Source organism: Rhopilema esculentum, chromosome 7, assembly GCF_057945365.1.
Source record: "Rhopilema esculentum isolate cy_ngs chromosome 7, ASM5794536v1, whole genome shotgun sequence".
NCBI lineage: Eukaryota > Metazoa > Cnidaria > Scyphozoa > Rhizostomeae > Rhizostomatidae > Rhopilema > Rhopilema esculentum.
In genome coordinates, this window is record NC_142821.1 from 9980506 (window position 1) to 10003575 (window position 23070).

The following is a 23070-nucleotide window of genomic DNA, read 5'->3' on the forward strand; positions in this document are numbered from 1 at the left end:
AGAGACGAAAGTCCAAAAACTTCCATCTTTGAAGAAGCATAGTAGCGAACAAGGTCTTTGACGTTTCTGTAATACTTGTCTTGCTCTTCCTTGCACCTTTTGTCCCAAAACCATTGATAGAATTCAAATGAATAAAGATTGTAATGTATCTTTGCCTGGTTCCATCTTTTGCAACTTTCCGGACAGACATCAAATCCAGCTGAGTAACAAAGTCCTTCTTTGATAAAATCTTCGATATATTCCTTTGGGGGGACTTTTGAGTCATAGGACTGACCATTTGTTATTGTGTACCTCAGGTGAATTGACGAGCGCGGCATTGGTATCGTCATCTCTGGGGGTACGTTAATCCGATAATAATCTGGCGACACTTGACTGGCAAGCAAATTTTCTCCTCTCCAGTCACCATTTGGGACCATCTGCAAGCGCCAAGAGTACTCATTTCTGTGATAGTACCAAACATAATTGCACATGATACTAAACTGACAAAGGCAAAACATTTGACGTGGAGTGTTTTTAAACACTGAATCAAAATCCATGCTGTGATTTCTTGCAAGGACCTCTCTCATTTTTAACATATGCTCCGTTTTTATCATAACAGGAAAAGTTGACATGCACTGCATAACTTCTTTTTTGCCGAAAAACAATTCAGTTGTCTCAGCCCAACATTTGATCGAAACTTGGCCGATTTTTGCAATAATTATTGGTTTTCCATTGTCAAATAACAACTGTGGTGTTACTAAGGTGCTAAAAAATGTATCAGTATCGACATACCCCACATAAGATACATTGGTACATTTATCGGGATACATCATGTCCCAAAACATTCTGGCCTTGCCCCATCCGCGGTATGCATCGATGGAACTTGGATCTCTGTAGCATATTTGTGGATATGGCCATTCTGTTTTTATTTTGTCCCATAGCAAATGGTCTTTTTTCTTCTCGTTGTCCAATACAACTAAAAGTTTTGCTCGTTCGGGTGGAAAGAAAAGCTTCATAGTGCGAACCAAATAATTTCTATATTCTTGCTCCCAACGCGGACTAGTGGTTAATCTCAAGTATAGCACAAACTCAGGAACGCCATCCCAAGGGTTTCTTAATGGAAAGATTCTTTTAAAGCTCGGTTGAATTTTCCTCTGCATTTCCATTGAATTTAGTAAAATGGTCACCAGTGCAATGACAACGGTTGCTGTTAGCAATGCGACGTGTAACAACTGCATGTTAGCATCTGTTGAAGAAAATAAAGACAAAATTTGTTAAAATGTGAAATTTTGCTCAAAGGATTTTAAGATATATTTGTAGATATCATCAAAATATAATTATATGATTTGATATAATTTTGGCAGCTTTCCAATATTATTTAATGATATGCCTATGAAGTAGGAATTAATTTCCCTTTACTTATACAAGACAATCCGTCTTTTGGATTAGACGAAGTGGAAATACATAGCATTTATAAGGACACTGAGAATTGCCTATTGGACACTTAGTGTAAACACTAGGTATCTGCTTGGGTCCTTCAGGTGTTTGGGACAAGAGTTTTCTGTATCATTCTAAAATTTATGGTTTTATAAAAGCCTTTAGTACCTTGATTATTAGGAACAGTGAACTGCAAGAAAATAGATATCAAAGTTGAAGAAAGATATTAAGAATATAGACTTTAAGCGAATAAGAATAAAGGAAAAAGACACGATATTATTAATTTTGTTATATAGTAAGGTCATTGTTGACAGGAAAAGGATTCTTTCATTAGGATTATCGAGTAATAGCCTTAAATTTGCATCGTATGTTGTTCTAATTTTAATTTCTTTAAAGGCAAAATATTTTTCCTGTTCTACATTCTTACGGTTGATAGAGCTGAGCTAATGCTTTTGGTAGTGTCGATTGTCCTTTTTGAAGAAGTTACATAACACTTATATATAGTTGCTTCAGTGATGTCAAATAAATATTACATTATTTCTTTCTTGCAACTGTCGTCGAAGCTATGAAAAAGGGACCTACATCAGCTTTAAAATCTTTGAACCAAGCCAATTTAACAGTTTTCTAATATCAAACTTCAAATGGCCGTAACGCATAAAATATGCAACAGATTTAACGTGTTTTCCACATTTAGAGACAATTTAACGTGTTGTTTCTGCCTGTTCAATAGTACAATAGTTCATTAGTTCAAAATTGGAAATTCAGAAAAAAACAATTTTGTTATAATGTCATCCTTTTTCGCCTCTGTTGCTCAAGTCAGGTTCTATCGTTAACAGAAACATATAAAACAGCTTGTCAAGGCCAATAGTAGAAAGAAGAATGTTTCAAAAAACTAAACTTTTGCACAAATTACACTTTATATAAATACATATTCCGCCAACACCAAGTTTCTAAACTAGTGCTAAAGATACCACTTCTTCGTTCTATTCCAGTGATGTTGTCATTATGGATCACGGATCAAAACCTCTTGGGCATTGGTAAATGTCGCCAAAGGTGAGCAAAAGTATTGCACAGGCTGAGTCAGAAAGTAAGAAAGACAGTTCTCGTAGAAAACGACAACATAATAAATGACGACAAGAAGATTTGTGAAATTTTCAATTCTTATTTTGTAAACATAACCGACACACTACCTATCACAGCACCGCCAGAGTCTGACGTTGAAATCAATTCGTCAACTGATCATGTGCTGTATTTGATTCAGAAATACAGGAAACACCCTAGTATTATCAGAATTATAGAAAATGTTGGTATTATTGACGAATTTGAATTTGATTTTGTTGCACCTTTTGATGTTTGGAATGAAATCAACCAGCTTAGTAGTTTAAATAATCTAGTGGGGAGATTCCCACGGATATTTTGAATTACTCTCAGGTTTGTGTATTGTTCAAATTACATTTTATATTATAGCGATTTTCCTGACCAACAAGAACTGGCTGATGTATCACCTATCTTCAAAGCGAACGATTCTACATTGAAACTTAACTTTAGGCCAACAAGTGTCCTTCCGTCCCTTTCAAAAGTCTTTGAACGCAAGATGGTCAAACAAATGAAACTGTGTGGCTTTGTGTTTCGTGTATGGCTTCCGTGACGGCTACAGTACACAACATGCATTGTTAGTTTTAGGTGCATTTCTGTTTAAATTTTTCATGAACGATTTCACATATGTCATTACTAAGTCAGAATACTGTAATTTTTCAGATGACAATACTATATATGCATGCAGACAAACCCTAGAACAGGCTGTATCTTATCTTAGGGATGATACCCATAATGCGCTGTGTTGGTTTCGGGACAATGGAATGGTTGCGAATCCTTCCAAATTTCAAGTCATGTATCTTGGTCTGAAGCCAGACCAGGAGTACGTGTTTGAAATTGCTAACAAACCCATTCCTGCAACTAGCACAGTCAAACTCTTAGGTATTACTATAGACTCTAGGCTAAAATTTGTCGACCATGTAAACGCACTTTGCACGAAAGCAAACAACAAGACCAGCGCATTTTCGCGGATAGCAAAATATTTAAATCAGGACAAGAGACATATTCTTTACAATACATATATTATATCAAACTTCAATTATTGTCATTTAATCTGGATGATCTGTGGGAAAGATGCCAATACAGCAATAAACAGAGTTCACAAAAGGGCACTGAGAATTATTTGGGGGGAATTCGCAACCCCCTTTGCTGAACTTTTAGCTAGGGGTAGCGAAAGAACTATTCCCACAAAAAATTTGCTGGAAATAAAGAAATGCCTCAATTCGGAAAATCCATCTTTTTTTCGGAATCTGACTGCGACTTTCTCACCTTCACTGTATCACTTCCTTGTTCTATTATTGCTATTGTTTCTGATGAGCACGCTTTGTCACTTGCGTCTGCAAAGTTGTGTAGCTGTACAGCTTTGAGTTTCTTTCCCTCCTTTATTAAACTTCTTGGGATCTTAATTTCTCTCAGTTGTCTCAACCACTTCAGATAATCTTTCACAAGAGGCTTTGAAACTTCATTGTTCCAACCTCTTCCTTCATCGCAGGCTCTCTGAATATTCGCTTTCCTTCTACTACAGTAGATGAAATGATACCGAGTAGGTCATATACCCTTGCTAACTGACTTAGTATGGCGTTCTTGGTAATTGGGCCATCACCTACATCTTTATTAATGGGAATTGTAAGGGTGTCTTCTTTCTTGTCCCATATGTGTCCCAAAATTCTTGTTGGGTTGGTCATATCTTCACTTTCTAAGCTTTCAGCATTTGACTCCCATTTAAGAATTGGAAGCTTTCCATCATCTAGTATAAAGATAGCTTGTGTCTTGAATGTTTCTAGTTTCTAAACCTCTGCTCCAGTACGCATCAGATCGTCAACATAAGTATTTGATCTAAGCTGTTCTAGTATATTCCCAAACTCTGGCTTCTCAAATTGCTCATAGTGGTGTTGGAGTGTCCCCCCAAGCATGAAAGGACTTGCTTCCCTACCAAAGGGGATTCTCATAAAGCGTAAGTGTCCTTTTTTCCACTTAAATCGTTAACAAAAATCGAAATGCATCTCTATCTTCTTCCTTTATGCCAATTTGCAGAAATGTCTTTTCCAGATCACCCAATAAGAGATAAGGTGCCATTCTGGCCCTTACCATAATGTCCCAGATATTTGGCTGCAATGCTGGGCCTGTATACATCACATCATTAATATTATTCATCAATGGGGTCGGACTTGCACTCGCGTCAAACACCATTCTGCATTTATTGTGCTAGCGTTCTCTCTTACAACAGGTTTGTGGGGAATGTAAAATACCTTGGACCCTGAAGGTTCAGACGGTCCCTTTTCAATCACCCCGTCTCTCAGTTGGCTTTCTACTATTTCCACATAATCTGCTTTGAGCTTTTCATTGCCTCTCATCTTTCGCTCCACATTCTGCAACCGTTTTCCACTTTGTGTTTCATTTGTTTCTGTCAGTTGCATTCCCAGTATCCAAGGTACGTTTACATAATATCTCCCATCATCTTGTCTGGTTATATTATCTTTAAATTCTCTCATAACATCCAGCTGGTCATTCTCTCTCCTATCTTCAACTCCTAGCATATCTAGGCTGTATAATCTTTCATAATCATTTGATTTTCTTGTAAACGACAATTCACATTAGCATAATTACCTGTTTTGATATTACAAAACGTTTTGTCTCCAAAAAACATGTGTATTGTGTGCTTTCCATTGTCAGTGAGATAAAACTGTTTGTCTTTTGTATGCTTATACTTAGTTTTCGATTTTCTCAAATCTTGTCTCAGTACAGTTGTTAAATTCTGCATTTCTAGTCCTGTAACTTCAAAGCTTACTCTGGCTTTGCCATCCAATGACTCTATCTCCACATTAAGAATTGGCATAGATTTTCTCCGTGTCCCATTTACAGTGGTTATTTCTTTATTCTCAAACCTTTTTGGTTTTAATTTCAACTCTTTCATTGCTTCTCTAGAAATGAAATCTCTCCCTGCACCACTGTCTAAAAACGCCCAGAAAATCTTTCCTTAAATTTTGACTGGCAATATTGGTGGAAGGGATTCTTCCTTACTGGGTGTGTAGCCTACAAGTACTCAGTGGCGGATCCAGCCAAAAATCTGACTACCGCCGAAATGAGATAGAGAATTGACCACACCCTTTAGACCACACCCATTTCTTGATCACATCAGGTTTTCTAAAATGATTATTGCTTTCTATAATTTCTTATGTAAACCATTTTCAAGAGACAAGCGGTGCTTTACTGAAATTTGATGTATCCTTACAACAAGCTTGAGAAGAAATAAACAATCTTATTCAATATTCTGAGAATGGATATTCTAAAACAATTTTACGGCCTTTAGACGAGGAACGTCATAGAATTAGAAAAAAAGATACATTTGGCAGAATTTTGAAGTGTCGCCTAAAACTCGCATTTAGTCGGACAATTACTTATGAAAATCAGACCTGTTGGAAATTACAAGTTTAAAAAGCTAGATGAAATTTGCAATTATTGAGAGCAACTTTTGTTAAACAAAGAATCATACTTTTGGCGAATATTGTGGGCCTGACTTTTAATCCTGACGCCTTCTTAAATTTTAGAATGTTTGAGTCTTAATATTCTTTTAAAATATATCCCTACGAATAGTTGTGTATTGTACAGATTAATGGGTCACATCGGCTTTGAAGTTACAGTTTGCCCACTTGCAGAATATGTAGGCATCCCCCCATCTTTCTGTAGCGTTTGAGCCGTGTTGAGCGGCAGTACTACTCAACCCTCCATCTGAGCGGTAGTCAACTCGGTTGTTCATTGGTTTTCAACAAAATTTGTATGATTCCCCCTAGGTTGGCAGTGATTTCTGACGATTTGATTGGTTTAGGCAGGCTGACTACCGCTCAGTGCAGCTCGAATCCGCGCTACACCGACTCAACCCCCCTAGCTAGCAAGCCATGATTTCATCATCCCCCCATGCTAGCCTTCTATTTGCAAACACATGGCTCGGCAATTGGCACGAAATTTCCATAGCGATAAGGATTAAGAAATATTTCTGTCTCTGTGGAAATTTCAGGCATGTTCCTAGGAAGAAAGGCTTGGTTTGCAGCGCGATCGAATATTTTCAATAATTAAATATGGTTCAATTGAAGCAGTAGGATAAACATGAAAATGATCCTTGTTTCTATAATTTTTTGAATAATCCGACTAACGCTTGAGCGGTAATGGCGGTAGTTTGGATCCGCCACTGCTTTTCCTGTGTTATCTTGTTGGCTTCTGGTAGCTATTATATTCTCTGTTTTCTTACAAATCAATTTTCTTTCCTATTTATCACTGTCCTGGCAGGGTCGCCACTGTTTTCGGAATCTGACTGCGATTTTCTCACTCACAAAATCTCACGTCGGCCATTTTTCTTTTTCGCATGCGGCAAGTGTGGTTCGAAACCCAGTCCCTTGAGACTCGCTAATCGAGCCCAGGCTCCTAAAACGTTCTAAATCTAAATAAACGTCCATTAACTGTCCAAATAGCTAAACGTCCAACTAAATATGCTTAATAGCCGTAAACTTTTATGCGGCAAATCTTCCGGGCAAAAGATGTAGCCTATAACCTAAGGACTAAAAATCTTCTCCGGTTACCGAGCACAATGACATATGGAACACAATGACATATGGAAATGATTCACTATCCATATCTTTGAGGGGTGCCATCCTTTGGAACACTTTATCTGACTCAATATTTTTATGTGGAAAGTGGAAAGGTGATAGTTGCTCATGTAAAATATGTAGATAAAAGGTTCGTTGGAATCTCATCATAAGCATATATTTATTGTATTTACTGTAATTAGAATTTCTCTTTGTGTAAATAGTTGGTTTTAATTAGTTCAAGTTAGAACTAACAGTATTTTAACCAACTGTAAATAATGTTATAATAATAACAATAATAATATTGCATCGGAACTCAATCAATATAAAGTGTCTCAAATCGTTGGTCAGGGAAAAAAGATGCTGCAAATTGCTTGAAACAGCAGTATTATGTTTTCTCGCAATAAACATGTTCAATCAAGTACTTCAATAGCTGTGAATTTATTAGCATGATAAAATGACTTAGAATATGCCACTTTCAACCAAATACAGGGCTAATATTGTCCTACTAGGCACTCCAACGACTAGATCTGTTCTTGCAAATGTTTTTCTGAATCTTTTGTGTCGCGTTTAACAGAACCTGTTACAAAACTCTTTGATAAAGTTTTAGCAAGTCTCACAGATTTTTCAAAGCTGAGCAACTGTCTATTTAAAAGTTTAAATTTTTACTTTAAAAAAAGTAGCTTCTTCAATTTTGAGGGCCCCTGGAGCCAGGGGGGCCACGGGGGCACAGCCCCCCCCCTTTTTGCGGAAAGTATAAACAAGTGCCCCTTTTCGAAAAATATAATGCGTGTATTTTTTCACTGCCAGATATTCTGCCTTTAGAAACTAAGTAAAATAACATAACTCTGTACGTTGTTGGAGGACCATTCACTGAAAATTCCTTAAATTGCAGTTGATATTGTTCAGCAAGCTCCTGTGATGAACAATATCAACTGCAAAGGAGAATTTCCTTAGTATGTCTTCAGCAACAAAATCATTAGTTAAAGGTCCTATCAAGTTCCCGGGTGGGCACAGTCAGTTGGTCCAATGTATATCGTGTGTGTTCTTGAAAGTAAAAACTGGACCCCTATCTCTGAATCTGGGTCGAGTAAAATTTACCCTATTATGTGCCTTTGACAAAGTTGTGTAACTCTTTTCACTGAGAATATTCAAGGAATTTGATTGAGCAGGAATGTTTGTTAAAAACAAATTTGGTGAACTCTGCTTTTCACTGAGCATGTTAGAGCCATTCTTATTTTTATGTCTAGGCAAGATAAAAAGCAGAGTTCACTAAATTTGACTTTAACAACAATCCCTTATGGTTCTTGACATATATATTAACAAAATCAGACATCTGTAAAACTATAACTGCAACATATTGCTTGCTTCACAACATTTTTTCGATGTTTTTTATGAAGAAATGAAAAAGTTATGCCCTTGCAATGAGTGCATGCTAACAAAGACTTTAACAAAGACTTAAATTTCTTATCTAAGATTAGAACAATATCCAAGACTAGACGTACTGCAAAATTTATTGTACTTCAATATGCCATTTATTTACCTAAAAAATTATTTACAACATCATATCAGTAAATTCCTGCCCTTTTTGTGCTTCCTCTGACTGATTAAGAATGCAACCCTATTTTCAAGGTTCTATGTCCCAGAATTCTAGCTTTTTTCAAATTTTCGGAATTCAAATGTTATATGTTTGACCAACTGACTGAGCCGCCCGGGATAAATTTTAAGGAGAGTTAATAAGACTGATGAGATAAACCTTATCAATGTTACAAATTGAATTTGCAATGGCAGTGAAGAATGTTCCCGCACTTTCAGCCGATTGTGTGAAAATGACTTAACCATAAAATTTGTTGCTTTTAGAAAATATTCAATGGAGGCAAACAAATTTGTGTTAAAGTGGGGATGGGAGGATGCAAATACCAAGAAGTGTTTAAGCAAGAAAATTAAAATCATTATTCGAATGGGGCTGAAACTTTGTTGAGAAAGGGATAGGGACTGGAACTCGTTTTCAAGTATATAGAGACTAAGAATTCAAAAATGCCATTTAGTTCATATTTTGAGTTGGACTCGTTGGTATGTTGCAATCAATTTGAACATTTGTTGAGTATAATGTGCCTGCCACAAGGATGAAAAAAGGTGCCTGCTTCTTACCCGAGACCAAATCCACTAACAATGCAATTATAAGGAAAATAAGTACAGCGTATTGTAATAGAGCTATAAATAATACATGAAAGCGAGATTTACACTCTCAAAAAACTTTGAAGGCCATGCGATTGGAAGCTATACATTTTGGCACTTACTAATGTTTCGGGAAAAAATATTCGTGCCCTTTTTATCCCTTTTTGCCCCCCTGTACAAACCTGCGTCCGGCGGCCCTGACTTCTAGAGTAAAAGTGTTGCCAATGGTTTGAAGTTTGGTTTCATCGGTTTTTAACTATAAAAGGACGCCACATAGATGGTTTTAATTTCGATCGCCATGTTGTTCACAACGCGGTCGCCTGAAACAACATTATGTTTTCTCATTGAATGAAATGACAAAAAATTCCGGCGATAAACATGTACATTCCAGTGTTTACAGATTTGTCAAACCTTTTGCTGACTGTGGAGGGCCAAAGAAAAGTATTTGAAAATGGAGGGGCCAAATTATTAAAGTCTTGAGAGGGCTTAGGAAAGGCCACCATGGTTGGCGGCAAGAAAATTTTTTAGAATTATGGTGTCTTAGTGATAACCAGTGTTGGATGGGCTAGACCCGGACTGCTTCCTACGCGAGATTTTTTATTCGATCATTCTTATGTTAATTAGCTTGGGTTGTGGTAGTTCGGAGTTACTCGTGTAAATAGAAGTTTTTCGTTATGTTTTGGTAAAGAGGAGTCATAAACTTAGATCTTGTCGTCTCTCTATATCTTGCATTCTCCACATTCTAACAGCCAGAAACTGTATCTAAAATGAATTTTGACTGAAGGTGTCGCATAGTCGCGTCTATTGTGATGTTGATTTGAAATAGAAAAGTTTTGCAAAGCTTTAGAATAACCACCATCATATAGCTCGTGATGAAACCATTTTTAGATTTTAAAATTACCCAAAATAAGATGAGGGAAAAAATAAATGTGTATTATCGATACTTATTCACTCTAGGTAATTCTCGTGTTCATGTCTATATTTGTTTATGCTTCTCTTAGCAGTGGCGAAGCTAGCCAAAAATTGTTGGTCCTGCTATATGGACAGGGCCACGCCCTTATTCAATTGGAAAAGTCTATGGACAAAAATTCTATTTTGCAGATGAATATATTTGTGGTATTCCAGATTTTGGTCTTATAAACCTGACCAATCTAGATATTCTATTAAAATAATTTTAATAAACAACAGAGTTTAAAGTCTGTAGGGGCAAGTTCACATATTCTGCAGAACAATTATTCTGCAGCTGATAAAGAGAGGTACAATCCAATAATGTGTCGCATTATCAATGAAAACAACTTGATTAGATAAACCATTAGACGAGAAAACAATTCAGGTAGAAAAATGCAAATTCCGCTGAAATTGGTTTATTCTCCAACTCAAAACTTTCAATCACACAACAGTAAATTCAATTATGCTTTCATCGTCCTTGTCCAAGTCTAAGAAAATTTTATTTAGGCCACCATGATATACAGTGCCTCAAACGATCGTACAAAGGCCGAAATCAGAGTGCCGCATACAGCCAATTCTTGTTGTTTACATTTCTTTCTTGCGAACTTTGGACTCTGTCTTGTTACAAATAAAATTTATGCAGCTCAACTGAGGCAAGTTTTGCTTTCAATAATAATATCATTGGTATTGCCAAAGCAAGCAGGAAATCCGCACTCACATCGCCTCGCCATAATACTTTAACTGGCCTCCTTGCTAGTATCTCATTGCAGAACGAGAATGCACAGGGCAATTCTTGCAGTCCTTCTCTCAGAAACAGCAGGACCAAAGGTTTTCAAAACAATGCTCTTTGACCTATGTAGGTGAACCCTCGACCAATCAAATCACAACTGCTTACGAAAAGTTATGATGGTCATTTCGACGAGGTCCTGCTCCCGAGATTGAGCAGGACTGCTCTTTGTTCTAGAATATTGTGAAGCAGGACTAAATTCACAAAATCCCATTGTGAAGCAGGACCAAACATAGGGTATCATAGTTATGAGCAGGACCGAAATTCAGGGCTGCCGTAGAAGAGAACAGGACCTTAAGATTAGCACGGGATGCCTGTATTAGCTGGCGGAACTGGGGACTGTTTATCAAAAAGAATTTGAAACTTCCTTTTTGCAAAGAAGAAATTGTTTATTGTTTACAGTAAATCTTATCTTTGGAAATTCTTGGTCCTGCTCAGCAGGACCAGCAGGACCTTTGGCTTCGCCACTGTCTCTTAGTTAGGAAATATTAGCTTATCGCGCTTTAGTTTTTCATGTTTTCCGGTAACATAATATTTTACATGCCCTTTACCCTACAAAGTTCCCCCGCGTATTTTAATAAATCTAACACCTCCTACTAGTTCATTTACGTATTTCACGATAGATACCGACAATGACACCGACAATTATTGATGTTAGTTTGCTATATTGTAATGCTGTTATATAAATTAGAGTAAGGAGAAGCAGAGTTAGTTAGAGAAAAGCATGGTGCTTGCGAAAGGCCACTGCTATCAAACTTTTAAAAGTTAACGTTTTTATGAATTGTATTCGTGAGAAGCAATTCTTGTGTTTTATTTAGCATTCTCTACCGCTCGGAAAAATCAATCTAGCCAAATATACGAAGCCCCTCACAAATGAAACACGGATTAATAATAAACATTAACGTTGAAATATCAACAGGAGAACTATCAACTAAAAATAAAAAGTTAAGCAATTTCATACAGCTAAGATAAAACTTTGTAGTATCTGATCTTAACTTTTAGGAAATTAAGTGCTTTAACAAAAATATGAAAAAACCTTCAGACTGGGCTTGTCAAAATGAGTTTAAATAGAATCTATAATTTGTGTCGATATTTTCTTTTTCTTAGTAGGAATGGATTTCCAAACGATGAAACTCTGAAGTTTTCTCGATGATGATACTTTTTAAAAACAAATCTGCCCATACTTTATTTCTCATATTCTCAAAAAAGTTTTTTGATTTTGCAGTGTGGACACAACTAACCTGGGTCGCCCTGGTTGAACCCAGGTTAGTGTTATGAATTTCTAGTGTGGACACCAACCTGGGGTGAACCTGAGTTAGTTTTAGTAACGCATGCCAATCATATGCCTCAAAACGATGTAAGAAAATTGAGTCCCACCAGTTTTTACTTCGTGTTTTACACCAATATTTTCTTTCCACGTCTACTCGTTGAATGCACTCTAAAGTGATAATTTGTTTAGGACATGTTTCAAATTTTTTCCTCCTCTGTGATCTGGATCTCTTATACTGTCGAATCCGTTTGCGACATGCAGCCAATATTTTGTTTAATCTTGATTGCCGTGCCATTGAATATTTATTCTGAATAATCTGCATTGCAAGGAAAAACATTTTAGACAAAACACAATAAACTGCGACTTCGGCAACTTCCATCTTGATCGTGTTTGTAGATTATTCGTGTTGTTGTCCATGTGTTGTTGTTATAATTTAACTCACGTGCGTAGCATTGACTAACCAGGGTTCGCCCCAACTTTTTGTCTACATTACAAAACATGAAAATCAAGTGTGGACAAAACAGGGTTCGCCCTAGGTTAAATTTAACCCGGGGCGAGCCTGGGTTAGTTTGTGTACTGCGGACAGGGCTTTAAACAAATGCTGATTTCCAAATGTGCACACCAAAATTGCAACTAAAACAAGTTCACTAATCCCTCAAATCTGAAATTTTGTTCATTTCGCCCAGAACCTTGCAAAAGTAGTAATGATTTTCCACTTTGACAAAGGTAACAAGTTTTATGTAAGAAACTAGTGCACCCAGGGTCTTAGCTTCAATAATCGAGCGCCAAAAGTGATTAACTCTAAATAACTTTATACAAATGGTCAACAATGTTGCAATGTGTGGACAGAGCCTTCAATAAGCCTAAACATTCCATTTCAAACGTATTAGGGTGTTAAAAATAAATCTATTATCTTGTAGACGAGCCTAATCAGCAATATTGCTCATTAGAGTGATCAGCGACAAATTTAGCAAACGTGCTTGGAGGATGCACGTAGTCAATGCTATTTTGCTCTCAAGCGAGTCATTGCATCCTGATTTTCCAAACTATGGCAAGAGGGAAATCTCTTTTTATGGAGGCTAATTTTGTATATGATCAAAACTTTTGATAGCTTGATTATAAAGCATTGTCTGAGGTATGTATTTCGTGAAACTGTTGCCATTTGTTCTAGGTTTTGCTAACTTTGAGTTATACTTGTAAAGATCGGAACAATATGCCAAAATTTCAAAGAAAACACTCACCTAATCTCAGATTGGATTTAGAACCGATTTTGAACTCTTCAATTTCTAATAGAATCAGGTGAGGCAAAAAAAACGCGAATCCGCCTTGACCCAGATGAAGGAATGCCTGCCACACACAATCAAATCAGGTATAGCTTTGTATAGAAATAGTTATCCAGGCACGATAATATCAGGTAGAGCTTTGTATAGAAATAGTTATTCACGCACAATCAAAACAGGTAGAGCTTTGTATAAAAATAGGGTTGAAACCAAAGAAATAGTAGAGCTAGAATACGCGCTCTATTGTTCGCCTATTGTTTTCTGCGTAATACCACAAAATACGCAGAAGGTGAACTCTATGTCGGCACCTTTGATGTTTGCGTGCACAAATCTAGAACAAAGAAACAATAGCTTGTGTGAATGAAGAAAAGGCCACTGTAGCAGGCTGCTCGACGGGCTCCAAGGGGTTCTTGCTGCGAAAAGTCGATAAAAATGTAGCAAATATGAAACACCGCAATACGCCGAGAATAAACAACAATAAAAACACGTAAATCAGTAAAGGCTAATATTTCGCCCCGGCATACGGGGCTTCATCAGAGCAAAAGTTAACGGGCTAAAAATTTACGTATTTAAAAAAGGCGATGGTGGTGTCGGATTGGCTGATGTGGAATGGTGTGAATGCAGCGCAGTGGTAGAGAAGGGAAGGGTGGCGAATGGGAGAGGGTGGGTGGTGGTGGTGGAATGAAGACGTAATGGGGATGAAGTACTTTAAAATGAAATAATGATATTGTTGCTATAAGGTTAACGGTCAGTAGTTCTGTTCATGCCGTTCGGTGTGAGAATGTTTGCCAGGCCAACGAGGTATTGCTCTTTGGCTGTCGTTGGCAACGAGGTTTGTCGTTGAGTTTCAGTAACTGTGTTACAGTAAGGTCATTGGTGGTATGTTCTGGGCTACAGAAGTGTTCTGCAACACCAGTTTTGTCTACTTTTTTGTTGATAATGTCTCGTCTGTATTCGTTAAATCTGTCTTTCAGTCGTCTGCTTGTTTGTCCGATGTATTGGCAGTTCTTGTGTCCATTAGTTACACAGCCTTTGCACTGTAATGAGTAAAGAACGTTAGTAGAGTTGCAGTCTAGTTTTTTTACATCGTAATTTTCATTCTATCCAATCAATCTGTGCTGAGGTTTGTTAAATAATGATAGTTGCGATGATATTCACAAAAAATTAAAGTATATCATTCCTTTTTAGAGAAAGAACCCCAACTGTAGAAGCCCTCTATTCAGGCATCACTCACCCCCACACCCTCCAAAAATTCATCGCGAGTAAAAATTTTTATTAGCAGCAATGAATTCAGCACCATGGAAAACCCTATAGCAAGACCAACTTTTTCTGTCATAACTGTCGGTTTTCGAAATTGTCTTAAGACTACGGGTACAATTTCATTTTAAATTCAAATAAATTTTGTTTCCCAATTTCTTATTAAACGCATCAAAGTTTATTTATGATACACTTTTTACGTTTGATTAATTCAATTCTTGAAATAGAATTCACTACTTTATGTGGCCCTGGATCTCGAGGCCCTATTATTATGCTAACTTACATCTGTTCATTTTTTCTACGTACAATTGAATCTCAAATTTATAGTTAAATTGTTTCCTCGTGTTGAGCGTCATGGAATCAAGTTTCGCCATTATTCTTTTATTACACACTTTGAGTATATACGTTGCGATTCAGTTTGAATCACACATGCCTCTTCCGTGTACATCCCACAATCAGGGACGCTGGAACGACCAAGAGGCAAAGAGGCAGGCTTGATTAAAAGGGCATTTGAAACATAATTTCCAGCTACTAACAATTCTTTCGTAACTGTCGTTTTGTTTCGATATGCCGTAAGTAAGTTGAAAATCGGCTAGATTTTGGCATAAGAAATTTCTTTACATGTTTTGAGAATTGTTGGCTTGACTAAGAAAGTACATTCAGAATTTGATATGAATCTTTTGATAACAGCAAACAGCTGACGTCTGTTTTCTATGAAGAGGGCACATTGTCCTCCTTGCTCTATCTATCCAAAAAACAACAGGGGTGATTGATCTCTGAGCCTTTGTCTCCAGCGTCCCTGCCTACAATCCCTCAAATCTTCAGGACCTGGCAAGATTATCAAATAATATTAGAGAAATCAAAGACCAGCAGTTTCCGTCTAAAAAAATATTAAAGTTTACTGCGTGAGTTCCACCAGTGTATAACGGCTGTTTCAAACTTCACAATCTTTTATAAATCATTTGGCTAAAATGTCTTCAAGACGAAAATATAATTCTGGAGCTTTCAAAAGAGCAGTTAAGAAACGAACAATCGAAGCTACTCGTTCCAATACACGGCCATAATAGCAACATTTTTTCCCTCAACAAAACCAGATAAAAGCAAAGAAGAAATATCAAACCCAGCTTCACCTACGTCAACTTCAGAATGTCCTGTGGAGTTTAATGTCAGGGATTGTACGAAGATCTATACCACCACTCAAAAGTTGTTTGGTGACCAGTTTTGTCCGTCTAACTGGCATACTTCGAAAAGTGAGACGATAATAAAGTTTGATAAACAATATATATTACATCGCTAGTAAATGTCACTCCACAAATACAATTTTCTTTCGTAAAATTCCATATAGTTGAGTTTGGTTTTTTGTGATTCCATATAACCAAGAATTCGCAATGGTTGTCACACATGAAAATTTGATTTTCTACAATAATGTACTTCATAATTTTGCTTCCAAGGTTGAGCTAGAATCTACTTGCTTTTCCGACAAATTGAAATTCTATTATAAATCTATTTGGAAAGAAGTTTTAAGGAATTTTAAGGAATATTTATCCTTGCACACTTTCAAAATTTTTGAAAAGTTTGGTGTTGTCTTTGAAAATTTTTATGACCGCATCTATCGAGCCAACTTTATGAAAAGTTCTCGAACTACACCGCCTTTCAACCTAGCTTCACAAGAGATTTCAACGAGGAAAAGTGGCCTAGATTGAAAATAATTATCGAAAACAAACATCACAAAGAAGAAGATGAAAAAAAAACAAACTAGATATCTTCTAGATACTGAATTCGATAAAATTTAGAGAGATTCCATAGATCATTGTTACTGTTATGTTCTCGTTTTTAATATTGTGATGCCTTATTATAATCTTTATGTGTTGTTTACTTAAAGTTGCTGCAATTTTACTTTTTCACCACTAAATCTCTTTTGTTTTTGGTTTTCCACTGCAACAAATTTGAGTGTATCACTGTACATTTACGATTTATCAATGCCCAAATTGACTACCACTGCACGTTAAAATAAACCCAGCTACAGTTTCTATAATTTCATTGTGCTGAATCATTGCAAAATACACATCTACTGCACATTTCATCTATGATAAATTTATAGCAAACTTAAGAGATCTCAACAGCGACTAAGAAGAAGAAATGCAAAATTTGTCGCCGTCAAATGGTAAATAATAAATATTTTCATAATATGGTACAAAGTTGATCTAGAGACGAAAGTCCAAAAACTTCCATCTTTGAAGAAGCATAGTAGCGAACAAGGTCTTTGACGTTTCCGTAATGCTTGTCTTGCTCTTCCTTGCACCTTTTGTCCCAAAACCATTGATAGAATTCAAATGAATAAAGATTGTAATGTATCTTTGCCTGGTTCCATCTTTTGCAATTTTCCGGACAGACATCAAATCCAGCTGAGTAACAAAGTCCTTCTTTAATAAAATCTTCGATATATTCCTTTGGAGGGACTTTTGAGTCATAGGACTGACCGTTTGTTATTGTGTACCTCAGGTGAATTGACGAGCGCGGCATCGGTATCGTCATCTCTGGGGGTACGTTAATCCGATAATAATCTGGCGACACTTGACTGGCAAGCAAATTTTCTCCTCTCCAGTCACCATTTGGGACCATCTGCAAGCGCCAAGAGTACTCATTTCTGTGATGGTACCAAACATAATTGCACATGATACTAAACTGACAAAGGCAAAACATTTGACGTGGAGTGTTTTTAAACACTGAATCAAAATCCATGCTGTGATTTCTTGCAAGGACCTCTCTCATTTTTAACATATGCTCCGTTTTTATCATAACAGGAAAAGTTGACATGCACTGCATAACTTCTTTTTTGCCGAAAAACAATTCAGTTGTCTCAGCCCAACATTTGATCGAAACTTGGCCGATTTTTGCAATAATTATTGGTTTTCCATTGTCAAATAACAACTGTGGTGTTACTAAGGTGCTAGAAAATGTATCAGTATCGACATACCCCACATAAGATACATTGGTACATTTATTGGGATACATCATGTCCCAAAACATTCTGGCCTTGCCCCATCCGCGGTATGCATCGATGGAACTTGGATCTCTGTAGCATATTTGTGGATATGGCCATTCTGTTTTTATTTTGTCCCATAGCAAATGGTCTTTTTTCTTCTCGTTGTCCAATACAACTAAAAGTTTTGCTCGTTCGGGTGGAAAGAACAGCTTCATAGTGCGAACCAAATAATTTTTATACTCTTGCTCAAAACGCGGACTAGAGGTTAATCTCAAGTATAGCACAAACTCAGGTACGCCATCCCAAGGGTTTCTTAATGGAAAGATTCTTTTAAAGCTCGGTTGAATTTTCCTCTGCATTTCCATTGAATTTAGTAAAATGGTCACAAGTGCAATGACAACAATTGCTGTTAGCAATGCGACGTGTAACAACTGCATGTTAGCATCTGTTGAAGAAAATAAAGACAAAATTTGTTAAAATGTGAAATTTTGCTCAAAGGATTTTAAGATATATTTGTAGATATCATCAAAATATAATTATATGATTTGATATAATTTTGGCAGCATTCCAATATTATTTAATGATATGCCTATGAAGTAGGAATCAATTTCCCTTTACTTATACAAGACAATCCGTCTTTTGGATTAGACGAAGTGGAAATACATAGCATTTATAAGGAAACTGAGAATTGCCTATTGGACACTTAGTGTAAACACTAGGTATCTGCTTGGGTCCTTCAGGTGTTTGGAACAAGAGTTTTCGGTATCATTCTAAAATTTATGGTTTTATAAAAGCCTTTAGTACATTGATTATTAGGACCAGTGAACTGCAAGAAAATAAATATCAAAGTTGATATTAAGAATATAGACTTTTAGCGAAAAAGAATAAAGGATAAAGAAGACACGATATTTTTGTTTCTGTATATAGTAAGGTCATTGTTGACAGGAAAAGGATTCTTTCATTAGGATTATCGAGTAATAGCCTTAAATTTGCATCGTATGTTGTTCTAATTTTAATTTCTTTAAAGGCAAAATATTTTTCCTGTTCTACATTCTTACGGTTGATAGAGCTGAGCTAATGCTTTTGGTAGTGTTGAGTGTCCTTTTTGAAGAAGTTACATAACACTGATGTATAGTTGCTTATTAATGTCAAATAAATATTACATTATTTCTTTCTTGCAACTGTCGTCGAAGCTATGAAAAAGGGACCTGCATCAGCTTTAAAATCTTTGAACCAAGCCAATTTAACAGTTTTCTAATATCAAACTTCAAATGGCCGTAACGCATAAAATATGCAACAGATTTATCGTGTTTTCCACATTTAGAGACAATTTAACGTGTTGTTTCTGCCTGTGCAATAGTACAATAGTTCATTAGTTCAAAATTGAAAATTTAGAAAAAAACAATTTTGTTATAATGTCATCCTTTTGCGCCTCTGTTGCTCAAGTCTGGTTCTATCTTTAACAGAAACATATAACACAGCTTGTCAAGGCCAATAGTAGAAAGAAGAATGTTTCAAAAAACTAAACTTTTGCACAAATTACACTTTATATAAATACATATTCCGCCAACACCAAGTTTCTAAACTAGTGCTAAAGATACCACTTCTTCGTTCTATTCCAGTGATGTTGTCATTATGGATCATGGATCAAAACCTCTTGGGCATTGGTAAGCGTCGCCAAAGGTGACTTACGTTTGGAGTTGCACAGCAAATCATATTCGAATTAAACAGAAAAAAGCGTTCGAAAATACCGAGGAAAATGGCTCATGAAGCAAATTTACTTATAATATCTACATTTAGTGAGCAGAAGTATTGCACAGGCTGAGTCAGAAAGTAAGAAAGACAGTTCTTGTAGAAAACGACAACATAATAAATGACGACAAGAAGATTTGTGAAATTTTCAATTCTTATTTTGTAAACATAACCGACACACTACCTATCACAGCACCGCCAGAGTCTGACGTTGAAATCAATTCGTCAACTGATCATGTGCTGTATTTGATTCAGAAATACAGGAAACACCCTAGTATTATCAGAATTATAGAAAATGTTGGTATTATTGACGAATTTGAATTTGATTTTGTTGCACCTTTTGATGTTTGGAATGAAATCAACCAGCTTAGTAGTTTAAATAATCTAGTGGGGAGATTCCCACGGATATTTTGAATTACTCTCAGGTTTGTGTATTGTTCAAATTACATTTTATATTATAGCGATTTTCCTGACCAACAAGAACTGGCTGATGTATCACCTATCTTCAAAGCGAACGATTCTACATTGAAACTTAACTTTAGGCCAACAAGTGTCCTTCCGTCCCTTTCAAAAGTCTTTGAACGCAAGATGGTCAAACAAATGAAACTGTGTGGCTTTGTGTTTCGTGTATGGCTTCCGTGACGGCTACAGTACACAACATGCATTGTTAGTTTTAGGTGCATTTCTGTTTAAATTTTTCATGAACGATTTCACATATGTCATTACTAAGTCAGAATACTGTAATTTTTCAGATGACAATACTATATATGCATGCAGACAAACCCTAGAACAGGCTGTATCTTATCTTAGGGATGATACCCATAATGCGCTGTGTTGGTTTCGGGACAATGGAATGGTTGCGAATCCTTTCAAATTTCAAGTCATGTATCTTGGTCTGAAGCCAGAGCAGGAATACGTGTTTGAAATTGCTAACAAACCCATTCCTGCAACTAGCACAGTCAAACTCTTAGGTATTACTATAGACTCTAGGCTAAAATTTGTCGACCATGTAAACGCACTTTGCACGAAAGCAAACAACAAGACCAGCGCATTTTCGCGAGTAGCAAAATATTTAAATCAGGACAAGAGACATATTCTTTACAATACATATATTATATCAAACTTCAATTATTGTCATTTAATCTGGATGATCTGTGGGAAAGATGCCAATACAGCAATGAACAGAGTTTACAAAAGGGCACTGAGAATTATTTGGGGGGACTTCGCAACCCCCTTTGCTGAACTTTTAGCTAGGGGTAGCGAAAGAACTATTCCCACAAAAAATTTGCTGGAAATATATAAATGCCTCAATTCGGAAAATCCATCTTTTTTTCGGAATCTGACTGCGACTTTCTCACCTTCACTGTATCACTTCCTTGTTCTATTATTGCTATTGTTTCTGATGAGCACACTTTGTCACTTGCGTCTGCAAAGATGTGTAGCTGTACAGCTTTGACTTTCTTTCCCTCCTTTATTAAACTTCTTGGGATCTTAATTTCTCTCAGTTGTCTCAACCATTTCAGATAATCTTTCACAAGAGGCTTTGAAACTTTATTGTTCCAACCCTTTCCTTTATTGTTCCAACCCAGGCTTCTCTGAATATTCGCTTTCCTTCTACTACAGTAGGTGAAATTATACCGAGTAGGTCATATACCCTTGCTAACTGACTTAATATGGCGTTCTTGGTAATTGGGCCATCACCTACATCTTTATTAATGGGAATTGTAAGGGTGTCTTCTTTCTTGTCCCATATGTGTCCCAAAATTCTTGTTGGGTTGGTCATATCTTCACTTTCTAAGCTTTCAGCATTTGACTCCCATTTAAGAATTGGAAGCTTTCCATCATCTAGTATAAAGATAGCTTGTGTCTTGAATGTTTCTAGTTTCTAAACCTCTGCTCCAGTACGCATCAGATCGTCAACATAAGTATTTGATCTAAGCTGTTCTAGTATATTCCCAAACTCTGGCTTCTCAAATTGCTCATAGTGGTGTTGGAGTGTCCCCCCAAGCATGAAAGGACTTGCTTCCCTACCAAAGGGGATTCTCATAAAGCGTAAGTGTCCTTTTTTTCCTTAAATCGTGAACAAAAATCGAAATGCATCTCTATCTTCTTCCTTTATGCCAATTTGCAGAAATGTCTTTTCCAGATCACCCAATAAGAGATAAGGTGCCATTCTGGCCCTTACCATAATGTCCCAGATATTTGGCTGCAATGCTGGGCCTGTATACATCACATCATTAATATTATTCATCAATGGGGTCGGACTTGCACTCGCGTCAAACACCATTCTGCATTTATTGTGCTAGCGTTCTCTCTTACAACAGGTTTGTGGGGAATGTAAAATACCTTGGACCCTGAAGGTTCAGATGGTCCCTTTTCAATCACCCCGTCTCTCAGTTGGCTTTCTACTATTTCCACATAATCTGCTTTGAGCTTTTCATTGCCTCTCATCTTTCGCTCCACATTCTGCAACCGTTTTCCACTTTGTGTTTCATTTGTTTCTGTCAGTTGCATTCCCAGTATCCAAGGTACGTTTACATAATATCTCCCATCATCTTGTCTGGTTATATTATCTTTAAATTCTCTCATAACATCCAGCTGGTCATTCTCTCTCCTATCTTCAACTCCTAGCATATCTAGGCTGTATAATCTTTCATAATCATTTGATTTTCTTGTAAACGACAATTCACATTAGCATAATTACCTGTTTTGATATTACAAAACGTTTTGTCCTCAAAAAACATGTGTATTGTGTGCTTTCCATTGTCAGTGAGATAAAACTGTTTGTCTTTTGCATGCTTATACTTAGTTTTCGATTTTCTCAAATCTTGTCTCAGTACAGTTGTTAAATTCTGCATTTCTAGTCCTGTAACTTCAAAGCTTACTCTGGCTTTGCCATCCAATGACTCTATCTCCACATTAAGAATTGGCATAGATTTTCTCCGTGTCCCATTTACAGTGGTTATTTCTTTATTCTCAAACCTTTTTGGTTTTAATTTCAACTCTTTCATTGCTTCTCTAGAAATGAAATCTCTCCCTGCACCACTGTCTAAAAACGCCCAGAAAATCTTTCCTTAAATTTTGACTGGCAATATTGGTGGAAGGGATTCTTCCTTACTGGGTGTGTAGCCTACAAGTACTCAGTGGCGGATCCAGCCAAAAATCTGACTACCGCCGAAATGAAATAGAGGATTGACCACACCCTTTAGACCACACCCATTTCTTGATCACATCCGGTTTTCTAAAATGATTATTGCTTTCTATAATTTCTTATGTAAACCATTTTCAAGAGACAAGCGGTGCTTTACTGAAATTTGATGTATCCTTACAACAAGCTTGAGAAGAAATAAATAATCTTATTCAATATTCTGAGGATGGATATTCTAAAACAATTTTACGGCATTTAGACGAGGAACATCATAGAATTAGAAAAAAAGATACATTTGGCAGAATTTTGAAGTGTCGCCTAAAACTCGCATTTAGTCGGACAATTACTTATGAAAATCAGACCTGTTGGAAAT

General features: G+C 36.6%; 1 pseudogene; it reads right to left on the minus strand.

Moving 5' to 3' along the window:
• Positions 1-20016: 20016 nt before the first annotated feature.
• On the minus strand, positions 20017-22680 carry LOC148959967 (uncharacterized; annotated as a pseudogene).
• Between the last annotated feature and the right edge of the window lie 390 nt (positions 22681-23070).